The following is a 19585-nucleotide window of genomic DNA, read 5'->3' as shown; positions in this document are numbered from 1 at the left end:
GGTGTTAACTTTTGGGAGATATAAGTTAGCTTTTTCTTTTTTTATGGATATGAAGCATGCACCTAATGACAGCAGAGCCTAAATATGGTGGGTTAAAGAAGAAATGTCTCCTATAGGCTTAAACATTTGAATACTTCATCCTCTTTGGGTGCTGGTATTTCCGAAGGTGCAGTTATATATGGTGATGCCTGAAGAAGTGTGTAACTGGAGGCTGGTGTCGAGAATACTTAACACTGCTGGATTTCCAATTTAGTCCCCTTCTTTTTGCTTGTGAAAGAAGAGGGCTCAGTGTATCCTCCTCATTCTATTCCTGACACTTGCTGACATACAATCCTACCATCATGAAGTCTTTTCTATCTGAAAGTTTATGGTCAAAATATATTCCTTCTGTAAGGTGCCTTCGTCATGTTATTTTATCATAGCAGCTGGAAAGGAACTAATATTGGGTTTAACAGAAAAAACACATAAAATATGAAGGAGACATTTACTCCTACAGGGATATGTAAGGAATAGAAAGGATAAAACGTGGAATGGAACCTAAACACCCTTGACGTAAGAATAAGAAAATTAAATAACTTTAGTCAATAGATATTAGGCTTCTTATTAGATTCAAGGCTCACAACACAGGAGAGGAAACATGCTCATTAATGCAAAATTGACCAAAAAGCAGTAGCTCAGGGTGTGATAGGACATAGGGGATAACCTACTGTTATTATTTTTAGCTAGATGTATACAGTATCAATAAATCCCCACATGAAAAACAACATGCATATTTGGGTAATATTTAGCAGTAATATGAACCTAATTTTATTATTTGAAGCAAAACATATATAAATAGAAAATGTTATATAATTTGAAATAAAAGATACATAAACAATTGCATACATTGGTTTAATAAGTAAATTGAAACTGTAAAGTTCTAATTAAACTGTACATGCTCATTTACTTATAGCTTATTTGAGGTATAGGTTTTTACATAGTTACTTAGTAGTGAGATTTCTTATGACTTTTGCAGATATCCTTAGTTTATCTTACCTTCTTCTATATTCCTTCTACATTAATCTTTCTCATTAGAACCTGATTCTCCAAAGTATCCCCAGAAAATATGACAATCACAATTACCCATGCTTCCATCAGTAGCCATATTGAAACCCACATTTCATGTTGCTTCTGAAGATATTGTTAATGTCAAGGATCCCAGAAGCCATCAGAATATACAGTGAACTTCACAGTCAGTAAAGCTCCCTCAGATCATGTTGAGTTAAATGTTCTGAGATATGATTTGTTGAGGTCACATATATACTGGCAACAGAGAATGCATGGCCATGATACTTTAGGCCTCTAGAAACAATCATGTCAGTGATCCCTGCTGCATTATGGGACTACATTACTATGACAGTCTTGAACTGCATTAGAATAATTACTGATGTGAATTATCTATAATTCTGCCACATTCATAAGTGTTCTGCCATTTATAAACATTTTTATGTCCTATTTCATTCTGTCACTAGACAAGAGGCTTCAGTCATGGTCATCCCAGCTATCTGAAATTTTCTTGATATCCCTGTTATTCCTGGCAACATACACCATGGTATATTCGAGATCCATGCTGCTACAGGCAACCAGGACATGAATGAACCCTCTTGCCTACTTGAATCTGCTGATGACATAAAAAATACCAACAGTCAAGAAAAATATATTAATATTACTCATACATGATGCCACTAGTAACCATATTGAGATCTATAGTCAGTTTTGTATAAGAATAGCTCCCTGATATCTGAGAACCCAAGGCCAAAAGAGTCCATAGTGAACATAATTGTCAGTATTACTGCCTGTGGTCATAATTAGGTAAGTGTTGTGTGATGCTACTGAAGAAACCATTGATGCCAGTGATCCTACCTGAAACCTGAAGCTATGTTGAGGTCAGTGCTGCATGCTGTCACCAGTAACACGATGGAGTTGATTTTTAATATTGCTGATGGAGATCATGGTGTTGACTATGATCTGTACTGCTTCTGGAGAAACTGCTGAATTCCATGGTCCATACTGATAACCAAGATCATTATGAGGTAAGTATTCTGAGCTGGCACTGAATAACAGATCAGTGGCTGAGATTCTACATATTATAAGGAATACTGTTGATGTTCCTGATTCATCAATTTTGCCCTCAATTTTGAGCAAACAATGTATTTTGAGGTTTGTGGTCCTACCTGTAAGAAGAAGCTATACTGATGTCAGTGATGCATTTTGTGAACAGAAACTGGGCAGGAGTCCATTATATCTATTGCTGATGGAGATGCTGATGATGGCTATGATCTCTGTTGCTGCTTAAGAATCTGATAAATTCCAAAGTCCTTACTGATGCTTGAATTCATATTGAAGTAAGTTTTCCTAGTTGGCACTGAAGATCAGACTGATGTCTGAGATCATACCTGATACAGGAAATTCTCTTTATGTTTACTGATGAATGGATATAGCCGCAGATGTTAAAAATGAAATTATTACAGATGTATGTTATCCATTTTTCTGCTCAAATAGTGCGAAGATTCTCGCCATCTATAATAATTTTGATGTCACTATGCATCCTGCCTCTTGAACTACCTTGATGTCCTAGATTCTTCTTGGCAACAGACTCCACTTTGTATGCCAGATGCCTGGTGTCATAGGCAACCAGGTTAGGAGTGAATCTTACTCCCACTTTAGACAAATTATTGACACCAGAGACCCCAAAGCAAAGTGAATCTTGCTCCTACTTTAGACTAATTAATGACACCAGAGACCCCAAAGCAAAATGAAGCTTGCTCCTACTTTGGAATAATTAATGATATCAGAGATCCCAAAGGCCATATAGTCATTCATCCATGATGTCACTGGTAACTATGTTGAGATTTATACTCAGAGATTGTAGTAGGAATGGTGTAGCAACAAGTATTATCTTTGAAGAGCTCCATGACATCTGAGATGCCCCAATCATAAATGTCTATTGTGAACATCATTGTCAGTACTGCTCCCTGAGTTTATAATGACAAAAGAGCTGTATACTGTTATTGAAGTTCCCTTTGATGTCAGTGATCACATCTGCATGCTGAAGCTTTGCTGATATCATTGCTGTTTGTTGTGATAAGCAAGCATAATGGAATCTATTACATGAAGTTCCTATTACTAATGGAGACCCTGGTAATGGTTATGAGCAATGTTGCTTCTAGAGAAACTGCTGAATTCCAAGGTAAATGCTGATACACAATATCATATTGAAGTAAGTGTTGTTATCTGACACTGGATATAAAATTGATGTCTGAGATCCTACCCACCACAGGAAGTTCTGTTGATGTCCCTGATGCATTCATGTAGCTCCTGATGTGAAACATGCATGGTATTTTCATTATTATGATTCTACTTGTAACAAAAATCTATGTTGATACACCAGTGATGTATGCTGTGATCAGCAATTTTGATGGAGTCCATTATTCCTATTGCTAATGGAAACCCTCATGGTGGCTATGATCTGTGTTACTGCTTAAGAATATAATGAACCTCAAGGTCCACATTAATGTCCATGTTCGTTTTGAGGTAAGTATTCTTATTTGGTACTGGAGGTCAGATTGATATCTGGAAACCTACCTGCAACAGGAACATCAGTTGGTATTCCTCAAGTATGTGTGTAGCCCACAATATCGAACATGTGATAAATATTGATACTTGTGATTCTGCTGGAAACCTGAAGCTATTTTGAAATCAGTGCTGCAGCTATGACCAGCAATCATCATGGGGTCTTTTATTCCTGTTGCTAATTGAGACCCTGGTGATGGCTATGATCTGTGTTTTTTCTTGAGAACCTGATGAATTCAAAGGCCCATAGTGAAATGCTAGATTATATTGAGGTTAGTGTTCTCAATAATGGAGATCAAATTGATATCTGAGATCCTAATGGCCACTAAAATTCTGTTGATGTCACTGATACATGAATACATTGCATAATGTTGACTAAGTAATGTTCAAGATCCTTACTGCCACCCGAAATAATGTTGATATCAGGGATTTATCCTGCAACTAAATGAGGTAGTTATGACAATGATTTATTCTGCCCTGTGAATTGATGTTGATGTCATTGATATATAAATGTCTGAACACCCCATCGGATTGCAACCCCATCCATTTGCAACCTGGTTGCCTGTGATCCCTGCTGCCCCTGGTTACCATGTTAATATCACTATTACCAAGTTCCTGTAGAAACTATGATGATATCAATCATCCATTCTGCCTCAAGTAGCCATGTTGAAACCCACAGTCCATGATGCTTCTTGGATTATTGTTAATGTCAAGGATCCCTGAGGCTAGCAGGGTTTTAGGTGAAGTTTTAGATAATTTCTGCTGCATCATATCATGTTGAATTATATGTTCTGAGATATATTATATTGAGGTCACATATAGTGTGGCAATGGACACTGTTGCTTGTTACATATACTTCAGGCATCCAGCAGCCATGTCAGTGATATCTTCTGCCTTATGGGACCAAATTAATATCACTGTCTCCTACTGCCAATGGATTCATTATTGATGTCAAATATCAATGCTTCTGTCAAATTTATGTCAAGTATCCTGTTACCTGAAAACATTTTGATATCATGATTCAAAGTACCACTAGGGGAGTTCTTTACATGGTCATATCTACCTTTTGAAACTGTATTGATATCCTTGGCAACAGATACCATGGTATATTTCAGATTCCTACTCACACAGGCAACCAGGCAGTGAGTGATCACTACTAACACTTTGGAACAAATTGGTATCAGTGATCCCAACTGCTAGGGAGATTGGCCAAGGGAATTGGGAAATTGATGTCACTCATCCATGCTGCCACTGGTAACCATGTTGAGATCCTCAGTCAGTGTCTTTGAAGACGGCATGATGTCTGTGATAACTCAACCAGAATAATGTGTTGTGAAGTTCATTGTCAGTACTGGTGCCTAAGGCCATAATGATATAAGTGCTGTGTGCTGCTACTGGACACATGTTTGATGCCACTGAACATATTTGCAACCTGAAGCTATGTTGAGGTCAGTGTTGTATTCTGCAACCAGAAATCATGATGAACTCAATTCTTATTGCTTATGGAAACCTTGGTCATGTCTATGATCTGTGCTTCTTCTAGAGAACATACTGAATTCCAAGATCCAAACTGACACTTGATGTCATGTTGAGGTAAAGTGTTCTTATGTAGCACTGGAGATCAGATTGACATCTGAGATCCAACCTGCCACAGGTAATTTTGTTGACGTCCCTGATGCTTTCATGTAGCACCTGCTATCATCTATGAAATGTACAATATTCTTACTACCACCAAAAGAGGTAGTGATGTCAGTGAACTATCCTGTTCCTGGAAAAGCATTTTATGACCCTAATTTCTTCTGCCCTCTGAATCAATGCTGATGTCACTAATATAACAGACCTGGCAACAGACCCCATGGTATTGTCTGAGATTATTGTTCGCAATGGCAAAGTTATTGTCAGTTATCCTAGCTGACACTGGAAATATTGACTTCACTAATGCACAATTGCCACAGGAAAGTGGATGATGTAAATCATAAATCCTGCCTCTAGTAGCCATGTTGAAATCCATAGTCTGTGTTGCTCCTGAAGGGACTGTAAATGGTAAGAATCCCTGAGACCATCAGAATCTTCAATGAAGTTCATTCAATAATGCTATCCTAGGTCATGTTGAGTTACATGTTCTGAAGTATGCTATGTTGAGCCAATATATATATATATATATATATATATATATATATATATATATAGGCATCAGATACCACTGTATGCCCATGATACTACAGGCCTGTAGCAGACATAAGTCAGTGATCCCTGATGACTCTTCTGCCCAAATTAATATAACTTTCATTAACTGCCAATGGAATTACTACTGATGTCGCTTATCTATTCTTCTATATAAAATCCCAGAAGTGTCTTGCCATTCATAAGCAATTTGATGTAACGATGCATCAGGCAACTGGAAAAGAGATTTGTTTACATGAAACCCTCTGAAAGTATTTTTATGTCCCTTGTACTTACTGGCAATGGACACCATGTTATATCAGAGATCCATGCTGCTATAGACAAACAGATTAGGCGTGATTTCTACTCCCACTTTGTCAAGATTGATGACATCTGTGATCCTGACTACCAAGGAAAATATATTGACATTACTAATCCATGCTGTCACTGGTAACTATTTTGACACCCATAGTTTGTGTGGTCATTGAAAAGCTACATGAGGTCTGTGATAAATCAACCATAAGAATCTGTTGTAAAGTCCATGGTAAGTATTGCTGCCTAAGTTCATAATGAGGTAAGTGTTGTTTGCTGCTACTGGAGACTAGTTTGATGCCTGTGATCCTAACTGAAACCTGAAGATACCTTGATTTGAAAGCTGCATGCTGTGACCAGCAATAATGATAGAATTCATTTTTTCTATTGCTGATGAAAAACCTGGTGATGGCCATGATCTCTCTTATTGTTGGTAACCTGCTGACTTACAAGGTTCATGTTGATGGTAGAGGTCATGTTGAGATAAGTGTTCTGAGGTGACACAGTAGATCAGATTGTTGTCTGAGATTCTATTTTCCACAAGAAATTCTGTTGATGTTCCTGCCTGCTATCAACCATGTAATGTACATGGTTGTTACTGCCTCTGGAATTGTGCTGTCAACATAAATAGTGCTACCTGATAAGAGGTTTATGATCATAACTTTTCTGCCCTTTTAATTTATGCTAATGTCACTGATATATAAACGGCAATAGATTCCACCATATGGCCTTAGTTACATGCTGTCATTAGCCACCTTGTCATTAGTGATCCCTGCTACCACTAAGGTCTATATTAATGTCATTCATTTAATGTGCCTACAGAAAATATGATGATATCCAGTATGCTGCCTTCAGTGGCCTGTTTACACCCATAGTCCATGATACTTCGGATGAGATTGTTAATGTCCAGGATCTATGAGACTATCTGAACATAAGGTGAAAATTTAGGTCATACTGTTCCCCCATGTCATGTTGAGTTCCATATTCTGTTATACTGAGGACACATAGTGTCAAAAGATAATATTTTTATATTCATGACAATTCAGGCCTCAAGCAGCTGTGATCACAGTAATCTCTGCTAACTTATGGGGCAACATAAATATGAGCATCTCCAAATGCCAATAGAATCTTTACTGATATCAGCTATCCAAATTTTTCTGCTGTTATTTATGAGAAGTGTGCTTTCAGCTGCAACAATTTTTATGTCAAAGATCCATCCTGCCAACAGAGAAGAAGATTCTGTACAGTCATTCATGGCCTCTTAAATATTTTGATGGCCTTGATACTTCCTGACAACAAATGAGGTGGTATATAACAGTTCCAAGCTGCCACTGTCAACCAGGTCCTGAGGGATTCTTACTGCCTCTTTGGAACAGGTAATGACATCAGAGATCCCAACTTCCCAATTTTCAAGATAAAAGTATTGACATTATTTATCCATAAAGCATCTGGTAAACATGTTGAGATTCATAGATAGTCTTGTCTTTGAAGAATTCTGTCCTGCCTATGATCCTTTAGTCAAAGAGTCTATTGTAAAGTTCATGATCAATATTGCTGCCAAATGTCATAATGAGGTAAGTGCTGTGTGCTGCTACTGGAGATACTTTGGACACCTGGGATGGTACCTGAAACCTGATACTATGTTGATACAGGTAATGACTGGTTTGACCAGCAGTCATGATGGATTTCATTGTTTCTATTACTGAAGGTGATGGAGACCCTGATCATAAGGATGATCTCTGCTGCTGTTTAAGGGAATCCCATATTTTATGGTCCATACTGACACTGGACATCATATTGAGGTACAGGTTCTGAGGTACACTGGAGATCACATTGATATCTGAGATCCTACGGGCCACCGGAAATTCTGTTGATATCCCTGATGTATGCATGTAGCCCCTGTTGTGGACCATGAGTTCACTATTATATACATCATCGGAAGACAAATCATTCTATGTCTATACTCTTTGATAGCAAATGCAACAATGTTGTCATTGATCCTTTCTCACATTTAGGGCCACATTAATATGAGTGACTCCAACTGTCATTGGAATCGATACTGATGTCAGTGAAGCATGCTTCTCTCACCTGTGGGAATGTCCTTTATGAGATATATACTCTTAGCTGTAATAATTTTGAAGTCAATGATCCATTCTGACACTATAGATGTGATTTCTGTTCATGGTTCTCCCTGTTCTCTGAAACAATCACGATGTTCTGATTCTTCCTGGCAATAGATGCCATGGTATATCCAAGAACTTTGATGCCAGAGGCAACCAGGATGTTAATGATACCTACTGACACTTTGGACCAGATTGTGATAGAAATTGTCCTATTTGCTAAGATAAATATGTTGATTTTACTCTCCCATTGTACCTTTTGTAACCACATTTAAATTCATATTCAGTGCTGACTCTGAAGAGCTTGGTAATGTCTATGATCACTGTGGACAAAAGAATCAATTATGAAATGCATGGTCAGAACTTCTACCCAAGATCCCAATGAGGTTAGTAGTGTCTTTTCCTATTGGAAACTTGTTTCAAGCCTCTGATGTGACTTACAACCTGAACCTATGTTGCTGTCACTGCTATATGCTGAACCCAGGAAACATGAGGGTATCCATCGTTTCTATTCCTTGGAAGACCCTATTGATGTCAATGATCTGTTTTGATGCATGAGAACAGACTGAATTCCAAGGTTCATATTGATGTACAAAGTTATACATTGAGGTGAATGTTCTGAGCTGGCATTGGGGATAAGCTTGATGTCTGAGAGCTTATCTGCTGCTGAAAACTGTGCTGATGTATCTGATACATGAATGCATTTTTTTTTGTAGACCTTGTTGTGGGTAATATCCTTGCTGCTCCAAGAAGAGATTTGATGTAATTGATCCCTCTTGCCCCCAGAGAAAAGATTTATGTCCATAATTCAACCTTTTCAATATCAGTGATACACTTGTCTGCAGACACCATACTATATCTACAATTCTTGCTCACAATAGCAAACAATATTAGAGATTTGTGCTGCCACTTTGGACCATGATGATCCCAACTGCCTACTGTAATATTATGATGGTAGCCATCCATATTGCTACATGTAACTCTGTTCTTATCCATAGACAGTGCTGCCTCTGAAGATCTTGTTAAAATCTATTATCCCTACTGCTAGAAGTCTCTGTCTTGAAGTTCACGGTAAATACTGTTGCCTAAGTCATGTTTACTTAAGTGTACTGTATTACAATCAGTTATGATTTTCATGCCTATGACCTGACATGTGACATGTAGCAGTGTTGATGTCAGTGCTGCCTTCTGACATCAGTAATCACGACAGTGATTATTGTTACTCTCAAGGTATTATGGTGCACAGGAATCTATGAAATGTCCATGATTTATGGAAATAGCCCCTCCTATTTTTTTAATAATTTATATGCTCCTTACTGCAACCAGAAGAACTGATCACGATATCATTGATCCATCCTGGCAATGGAGAAAATGCTTATGTTAATACAATTCCCAGGTTCTGAATCTATGCTCATGTCAAAGATACACCTGGAAACAGTAACCAATTTTTTTCCAAGATCTGTGCTACCACGGGCAACCTTGATTTCAGTGACCCCTGTTGCAAATGAGTATCATATTAGTATCATTAATTCAAAGTATTGTCAGAAAGTATTTTGATGTCCATAACCAATGATGGCACTAGCATCTATATTGAAATGCATAGTCTGTGTTGCTTCTGATGGAATTGTTCATATCAAGGAGTCCTGTGGCCACCAGAGTCTATTCTGAAGTTTAAGGTCAATACTGCTGCTTAAGGTCATGTTGTGAAGTGTTCTAAGATATGTTATATTGATTTCATTGATAGAATGTGGGAAAAGATACCGTTGTTTTCTGTCCACAATGATTGATACCAGGATCATCCATGGATGTCCATGTTCTCTGCTGCCACTTAGAACATTAATACAAGCTACTCCAATTGCTACCAAAATATATACTGATATCATCAATCCACACTTCTGCCATCTGACACCATGTTAGGTATATGATGTGTACTGCCAGCTCTAACCAATTTGATGTCAAAGGCCTATCCTGCCACTGGACTGGACATTACTGTCTATGGTTTTATATGTCCTCTGAAAATGTGTACAAGCCAATGATACCTCCTGGCAACAAACAACATGGATTATCCCAGATGATGGCTGCCATTAGCCACAAGAAGATTAGGGATTCTTGCTGTCACTTTGGACCCTATTGATTATACCATTGATCTCAATTGCATAGGAAAATATCTTGATGTCACTTAATCTTGCTGCCTGTGGTAACCATGTTGATATCCCAAGTCAGTGTTTGCTCTCAAGAGCTTGGTGATGTCTGTGAGCCCTACTGTCATAAGAATCTATCTTGAAGTTCATGAACAATACTGCTACCTACTTCATGTGGAGTGTTCTGAGTTCCACCTCAGATATATGTGTGATCCTACTTGCAACTGGAAGCTATACTGATATCAATAATATCTGCTTTCACCAGCAAAAAAGATGGTGTACATAGGTATTATTGAGATCCTACCTGCCACAGGTGACTATAGTGAATTCCTTGATGCATGCATGCAGCCCTCAATGCAGACCATATTCATTAAATACCCTTTTTGACACCAGATTTGCTATTGATGTCAATGATCCATCCTGCCACTGAAGAAGAAATTTATTTGCATGATCTATTCTACCCTCTGAGTCTACGATGATATCACAGATTTATCTTGCAATAAACACCATGGAATCTATACTGATGTTGGACCTGCACTCTGCAACAAATGTGTGCGAGCCCCAGGTTCAGTCTGTGTATGGTACTTGGTTGCTATTTCAGTATCTGAGAATCTCACTGATCCAAGTTGTTTGATTGTGTTGGTATTCCTTTAGAGTTCTTATCCCCCTTGGGGCCCTCAATTTTTCCCCCAACTCTACCATAAGAGACCCAAGCTCCATTCAATATTTGGCTGTGGGTGTCTGTATCTGTCTGAGCCAACTGCTGAGTAGATCCTCCTAGAGGACAACATGCTTCTGTCTGCAATCCTATCACTGTATCATTAATGCTGTCAGGGATTGGTTGTTGCCCATAGGATGGGTCTCTAGTTTGGGAAGTTATTGCTTTGCCATTGCATTAGTGTTTTCTCTATCCCTTGTCCATGTATTTCTCATAGACAGAATAAATTTTAGGTCCAAAGTTTGAAGATGTGTTGGTGTGACGATAGCTTCACTGGAGTTCCTACATAGTTACAAGAGGTGGACCATTCAGATTCCATAGCACAATATTGTGAGTCACAGTTAAGATCACTCACATTGATATTTGAGTACCTTCCCTTTCCCAGGTCTCAGTCTCATCCTCAACATGTCACACCCCTACACTCTATACCCCTGAAAGTTTCAGTTTTCCCTCCATTCTCATGGTCATCTAGACATCTACCCTGCCCCTACCCACACTGGATTCTGAACACTGCCATGCCATTACCCATTCTTTCTCTCACCCAGTTAATTTTGCCCATCTGCTTCCCATGATTTTTTTTAAGTGAGATTCAAGCATCCTCACTTTGTCCTTTCTTCTTGTTTAGCTTCCTTGGGTCTGTGGAGTACAGCAAGTTTGTCCTGTATATTAAGACTAATTTCAACTAATATGTGACTACATGCCATACATGTCCTTTGGGGTCTGGGTTAACTAGCTCAGGATGATATTCTCCATTCCATCTATTTTCCTACAAAATCCATGATGTCTCTGATTTTAATACCTGTATAGTACTCCACTCTGTAGATGTGTCACATTTTCTTTATCCAACTTTCAGTTAAGGGACATCTAGGCTGTTTCCAGTTTCTGGCTATTATGAATAAAGCTATGAACATGGTTGAGCAAGTGTTCTTTTGGGGACAGTGGATATGAATAAAGCTATGAACATGGTTGAGCAAGTGTTCTTTTGGTGACAGTGGAATATCTTTTGGGTATATGCACAGGAGTGTTAAGCTGGCTCTTGAATAGAATTATTTACAGTTTGCTAAGAAACACCAAATTGATTTCCAAAGTTGATGCAGAAGTTTGCAGTTCCGCCAGCAATTGAGGTATGTTCCCCTTGATCCACATCCTCACTAACATGTATTACCACTTGAATTTGTGATGTTAGCCCATATGATTATAGTATGATAGAATCTCAGAAATGTTTTGATTTGCATTTCCCTAATGACAAAGAACATTGAACATTTATTTAAGTGCTTCTTGGCCATTCAAGATTCTTCTGCAGTGAACTATCTGTACCTAATTTTTCACCTACGTTATTTGGGTTTCTGGAGGTTAACTTCTTGAGTTTTTGGTAAATTTTGGATATTAGTCCTCTATGGGATGTCAGGTAAGTGAAAATTTTTCATAATGTGTAGGTTGCTGACTTGTACTATGGGCTATGTCCTTTGCTTTACAGAAGCTTTCCAGTTTCATGAGTTTCCATTTATCAGTTCTTGATCTTAGAGACTGAAGTATTGGTGTTCTGTTGAGGAATTTGTTTCCTATACCAATGTGTTGAACCTATTTCCTACTATCTCTTCTATGAGATTTAGTGTATCTGATTTATGTTGAGGTCTTTGGTCCATTTGGACTTCAGTTTTGTGCACGACAGATGTGGATCTATTTGTATTCTTCTATATACAGACATTCAGTTAGACCAGCAAAACTTGTTGAAGATGCCTCCTTTTTCCATGTATACTTTTACCTTCTTTGTCAAAAATCAAATGTCCGTAGGTTTGTGGGGCCATTTCAGGATCATCCATTCAATTTAATTGATCCACCAGTTTATTTCTATAGTAATAGAATGTAGTTTTAATATTATTTCTCTGTATTATAAATCGAAGACTGGTATGGTGATACCTGTGGAAATTCTTTTAGTGGTTAAGATTGTTTTAGCTCTCCTGGGCTTTGTTTATCTGTATGAATCTTAGAATGGTTCTTTCAATGTCTGGAAAGAATTGTGTTAGAATTTTGATAGGGATTGCATTAAATCTATAAATTGCTTTTGTTCAGATGGTCATTTTCAATATGTTACTCCTAGTGCCCCATGAGCATTGAAGATTTTTCCAATTCTGATATGTTCCTCAGTTTCTTTCTTCAGAGAATTGAAGTTCTTCACTTTTAAGTTCTTACACATGCTTGATTAGAGTTGCACAAAGATATTTTATATTGTTCATGTCTATTGTACAGAGTTGTATTTTCCTAATTTATTTGTTGGCCCATTTATTATTTATCAAAGGAGGGCAGGCTATATATTACTTTGAAATAACTTTATATTCAGCTGTTTTGCTGGAGGAGTTTATCAACTTGCTTATGTTTACAATAATATCATCTGCAAATAGTGATACATTGACTTCTTCCTTTCTACTTTGCATCTCTGTGAACTCCATCAGTTGTCTTATTGCTCTGGGTAGAACTTTTAATGCTATATTATATAAATAGTGCAAGAGTGGGGTGCATTCACTTGTCTCCAATCTAGTGGAAATGTTTGAAATTTCTCTACATTTAATTTTATGTTGTCCATTGACTTTCCATATACTGCTTGGATTATGTTTAGGTATGTTCCTTATATTCCTGATCTCACACTTTTGACATGAAGGGGTGGGTGGTGAATTTTGTTGAAGGCCTTTTCATCATATTATGAGATGATCATGTGAATATTTTCTTTCAATTTATTGATATGGTGGATTATGTGGATTGGTTTTCATATATTGAGCCATCCCCACATCCCTGGGATGAAGCCTACTTGATCATCATGGATGATATTCTTGATGTATTTCTGAAAGGGGTCAAAGTCACACTTAAAGAAATGTTCAAAGTTCTTAGTTATATGGGACTACAAATCAAAACAACACTGAGATTCCACTCTAACCCAATCAGAATGCCTAAGAACAAGAGCTCAAGTGACAGTACATGCTGGTGAGTATGTAGAACCCGAGGAACACTCCTTTATTGCTGGTAGGATTGCAAGTTGGTAGAAACACTATGGGAAACAATCTGGCTATTTTTCAGAAAAATGGAAATAGTTCTACCTGAAGAACCAGCTCGACTAATTTGGGCATATATCCAAAATATGCCCCACCATGTGCTCCACTATGTTCATATTAGGCTTACATGTAATAGACAGAAGCTGGAAAGAACCCAGATGTCCCTCAATAGAAGAATAGAGACAGAAAATGTGGTTTCTTTACATAATGGAATATTATTCAGCTATTAAGAATGAGGAAATCATAAGTTTTTCAGGCAAATGGTTAGAACTGGAAATTATCATCATGAGTTAAGTATCTCAGACCCAAAAGGGCATTCATAGTATGTACACACTAGTCAGTGGATATTAGCCAAAAAATACAGAATACCTAGGATACAACCTACTGAACTTAAGAAGTTTAACAACAGAAAGGCACAAATAAGGATACTTCAATAACATTTGAGGGTGAAGAAAATAATCATAGGATTCAGGGGGAGGGAGGAACCTGGGTGTGAGTGGGGAGATGGGACAGAAATGGGACAGGATCAGTTAGGTGGGACAGGAACGAAGCCCAAAGCAGTAGCAGAATGAGTGGAAATATGCAGGTTTGGGGGTGGGTTCCATGTGGGGGAACACTCTAGAAAGTACCATGGACCTTGGAGTTAAGACTCTCAGGACTTAGTGATATGCTCAACAATGGGGAGAGGGAACTTAAAAAGCATCCACCTCCATTCGATAGATAGGGCTTCAGGCAGATGGATGGGGTTACCAAAACACAGTTAAAATTTCTGACCCAGAATTGTTCCTGTGTAAAAGTACTTGAGGGACAAAAATGGAGAAGAGATGAAGGGAAAGGTGGTCCAGTGACAGACCCAAATTGGAATTCCTCTCAAGGGGCGGCTCTAAGAACTGACATTATTACTTTTTTTTTTATTTTTTTATTTATTTTTTTTTTTATTTTTTTTATTTTTTTCTGAGAGAGGAGCTAATCACCTTTATTAAACACAAAGGCATCAAACAGAAATGCTTAATGGGTAATTTTTAACCAAGCAACAACAATGAAGCACTGGGTAGAAACAATTTAAACATCTAAAATGTACAAATGAGGCTTTAAGCAGTGTGTTAGTTACTATTAGAAAGGGAGGCGGTGCTAAGCTTCCATTCGATACTGCCGTGAGACAGAGCAGCACATTCAGTTTATACTCTAGTACAACAGAACATAGCAAACCCCAGGCCAGAACCTCTCACACTGCAGCACCTCTGTGCACACTACACTCAGCTTATCTGAACCCCGTACTCCAATCTACGTCTTAAAAGCTGAAACTAGCTACATAAAAATCCCATTTTTCACATAAGAATTGTGTAAAGATTTCACATAAGTTTTACATGTGAATGCACTTTGAAACAGTGGCAATAAACTTTTTTCTGAACAATATTTTTCAAATGGACTTATTAATGATGATTTACAAATGGACATGACCACATTTTTTTATCCAAAATACAGCTTGAAGTCTTGAGTAATAATTTTGAAATGAAGTTTATAAACATAAAACATACATATAGATTTTAATACTACATATCTATCTGTTGTCATCAGCTTTTAAAGGAGGACTATCAGAATACTTAAAGGGTTAGGTCCAATTACAGAGCTGTCTGATTGTATTACCCTCAGCTTTTTCTAAATTGCTGTAGAACTTCCTCTGATGAAGGGTTCTCATACTTTCCAAAGACTTTCTCTGTATTGCTTCATTTATTTCAGAGCAGAGTTTCTCAGAAAAGATGAAGCCATTTTTACAATGTTATTGATGGACAAACCATTCAGAAAACCTTTGTGATTTATCCTCACTTCCTGAAGAGCCTTTATAATGTGGTCTCTGCTGATGTCTGGATGCAGTTCAGCCAGTCTCTTCATGATCTTGGTGAAACTACGAAGGTTCAATGTATTTGGGGGTATGAACTGAAAAGGTGTCTCAGGTAATAACTGACCAGATTTCATCTGGTTACAATTTTTCTTGATACCCTGGTTCAAGGGAGGAAACTCACTGTCTTGCTCAGATTCCAGCTGCCTTGACTTAGCTCTGGGCAGTCTACAAGTAGAAGAGGCAGAGGTGGCATCTTTGTTGGTATTTTTCTCCAAATGATTCATACTAGTGCTATTCCCAGTTGTGGAAAGAGGTGGTGGTGTGTACTCTCCAGGGATTTTCACAAGCTGCACGGTCACAGATTTTCCATTGATTTTGACTCCATTCATTTCCTTCACAGCCATCTTCTCATTACTGTTTTTTGCAAAAGCAAGAAATGCGTATCTGTAATTAGTAGAATCATAAATTGAAATTTCAGAAACTTGATATTTCTGGAAATGAGACCTTAAATCAGCCTCAGACACAGAAGGGCAAAGACCACCGACGTGTATCAAAAAGCCCTGACCTCTTCCATGCAGTTCACTATTCTTCAATTCTAATGGATTCTTTGGATCCCATTCCTCATATTCTGCTGTGTTTTCTTGAGTTTCTGAGAAGTCAGCTCCAATCAGCCTCTCTGTGGCATCAAACCAGTTTTCACTTGCTTCCTGGACAGTTTTACACTCTTTGTCATTGAGCTTCAGGCGATTAAAGTCTATGTCTGTATCACCATTTTTACAAACATTGTTCATGGGTGATTTATCTTGCTTAGGATGACTATTGTCAGGTATAAAAGACATCTGGGACAATGTTTTTAGTAGGCCTGGAGAAACATCAACATCAGGTAGGCTCTGATTATCCAGCTCAGAATTTGCTCCTGAAAGGCTGCATGCTTCTTCTTTCATTAGCCTGGAAACAAAATCGGAGAAGGCAGATAAGAGTTTGGACTCCACCAACAGCGGAGGCAGCTCTTCCAGAGGTATGCCCTTGTGGACTTTTCCTTTCAAGTTTATGTATCTAAGTTTCAAGTCTTCCAGGACAGACAGCAGTGCTGCGCCTAACTCCTTCTTAGCAGAATCAGTTTGTAAATTCCTATTGAGTCCCGCTCTACTTTCCATTACAAGTTTGTAAATGTGGTGACAGTGTCGATGGCACATCTGGTAGCAAACATCCAGAAGGTGCATCTCTGCCTTCACGGCCCTCTCAGTGGTCTTCTCACAGCACTTGGATGGCACAGCCTTCTCTTCACAAAGCTGAAATGCCCTGTTAGGGTGTTTCTGTCTGTCTGTGGTATCAAATACTTTTCTTAACTCCAAGGAATTCTCATTCAGGGAGTTCCCACTAGGCTTTAAGCAGCCAGTTGAGAGAGGCCTTCCTGAGTCACTCCCTGGGGGAGCTCTCTGTGCGTCTCTGCACTGCTGCCCACATGACCAGGCGGTGTTACAGGCCACACTTCGTTTGTCACTTTGCCACTCCTCAGGTTGACTCTGCCTCACCATTTTTGTGATGCTTGATGCAGACACTATGGAAGAGCTTGCGTTCGCTCTGCTGCTCACATGCAGTGTCTGCTGAACTGCAGCTACACATGCTGCTGCATCTGGCACTGACGGGAGACACACTTCTTTCATCAGAGAGCATGCCTTATTTGTGGCACTGCCTTGTACATGGTGTAGGCAGCTGCCCTCTACTTCTGCCTGATTATCTATGACTGGAGAGAAAAGGCCTGGTTCAGGGAGGCTTTTGTATTGTGAAGAGCCACAGAGAGAAATGACCGAGTCATCCAGAACACAAGGCCCAGATGGCTGGTGAGCATCATTAGCCTTCAAGTGTGTCTCAAGGGCTTGGTCTTGGGGAAACATGGTAGCATTCTCAGGGCGCTGTAACGCTTTGTTCTGGAAAATTCTATTTCCATAAAGGTCTTTACTTGCAGTTGTTTGAGATTTCATTTCTTTAGTATTCACTTGAGTTTCAGGTACTTTCTGGTGGTTTAAGGGAGAGCTGCTTCTCTGTAAAATGTCATCAAATGCTTTATGAGATGTTAAATCAACCTCTTGTTCCTTACATTTTTCATATTTTGGCTCATGATATTCTTGTAACTTATCAGAACTTTGAGATGTAGAGACTTGGGGTGAACATTCTTGTGCAAAACCATTAAGTGACTCCAAAGAGGGGCTAGGACCACTCTCTGATTTACCACGATTATCTTTGAAATTGCCACCACATTTAAAGTCATAGCTTGATGTTTTCAACTCACTAACATCTAGACTGGACCTGCTTACTGCCTTCGATAAGTATGTACTTATGCACTCCAGCTCTGCGCTGTGGTACTCCTGCTGCGAGTCTTCGTCCATGTCACTCTTCTGCACGTCTCCACAGTTAGCACCTGAAGCCTCGGCGCTCCTTCCCAATCCAATGCTATTATTATCTTGAGGTCCTAAAGTGTCAAAAATCATCTCTACTCTTTTGTGCACTTGGGGATGTAATTCTGAATATAAATGCAACATATTTTTATCCTTGAGTTTTGATTCTGAATAATGGATAAATAGGTCTCATTCAAAAAAGCATAGTTAATACTGTCTTCAAACTCGCTTGACTGGGAGAAAATATTCCCTCTGTTAGAATCTTGATTTTCTGAAAAGGATAGTTCTGATAAGTCTCTCTGGTCAACACTGCTGTTCTCTTTGTCACTAGCTCGATCTTCTGTTGCCAAGGAGTCCCCTTTACCATCAGGGAAGGTCAAAATAACTTCGTTGCAACCATTGGAAAAGAACATATTTTCTTTCTTAGGATTATAAAGTTTATCATTTTGGAAGTGTCCTCCATTTTTGTGGTAATTTTTATCAGAATCTGTTTCTAACGCTGCCGTGGCTTGCATAGTTCAAAGATGTACGCTCGTAAGTGTCGTCTGTGTCCCTGCCGTCAAACCTCTCCTCCAGGTTGCTCTCTCTTTTTTTTTTTTTTTATATTTTGAAGTTTTATTAAGTTGCTTATTAAGTGACAAAGTAACAACTAAAATCAGAAGAAATATTTTAACTATATTTATGATGTGACATTGTATAAGGCAACTTTCTTTTTTTTAATTTTTAATATTTTTATTACATATTTTCCTCAATTACATTTCCAATGCTATCCTAAAAGTCCCCCATAGCGCCCCCCACTTCCCTACCCACCCATTCCCATTCTTTTGGCCCTGGCATTCCCCTATATTGGGGCATATAAAGTTTGCAAGTCCAATGGGCCTCTCTTTCCAGTGATGGCCGAATAGGCCATCTTTCAATGCATATGCAGCTAGAGACAAGAGCTCCGGGGTACTGGTTAGTTCATAATGTTGTTCCAACTATAGGGTTGCAGATCCCTTTAGCTCCTTGGGTACTTTCTCTAGCTTCTCGATTGGGAGCCCTGTGATACATCCAATAGCTGACTGTGAGCATCCACTCCTGTGTTTGCTAGTCCCCTGCATAGTCTCACAAGAGACAGCTATCTTTGGGTCATTTCAGCAAAATCTTGCTAGTGTATGCAATGATGTCCGCGTTTAGAAGCTGATTATGGGATGGATCCCTGGATACGGCAGTCTCTAGATGGTCCATCCT

At 38.6% G+C, this 19585-nt stretch overlaps 1 pseudogene; it reads right to left on the bottom strand.

Moving 5' to 3' along the window:
* Window positions 1–15844: 15844 nt before the first annotated feature.
* On the bottom strand, window positions 15845–18870 carry LOC147004759 (RNA-binding protein 44 pseudogene; annotated as a pseudogene).
* Window positions 18871–19585: the final 715 nt, after the last annotated feature.

The sequence above is a fragment of the Mus caroli genome, unplaced genomic scaffold (genome assembly GCF_978045245.1).
Source record: "Mus caroli unplaced genomic scaffold, Mus_caroli_1 scaffold_5, whole genome shotgun sequence".
In the NCBI taxonomy this organism is placed as follows: Eukaryota; Metazoa; Chordata; class Mammalia; order Rodentia; family Muridae; genus Mus; species Mus caroli.
Note: the sequence above shows the minus strand (reverse complement) of the source record. Positions and strands in the feature narration are given on the sequence as shown.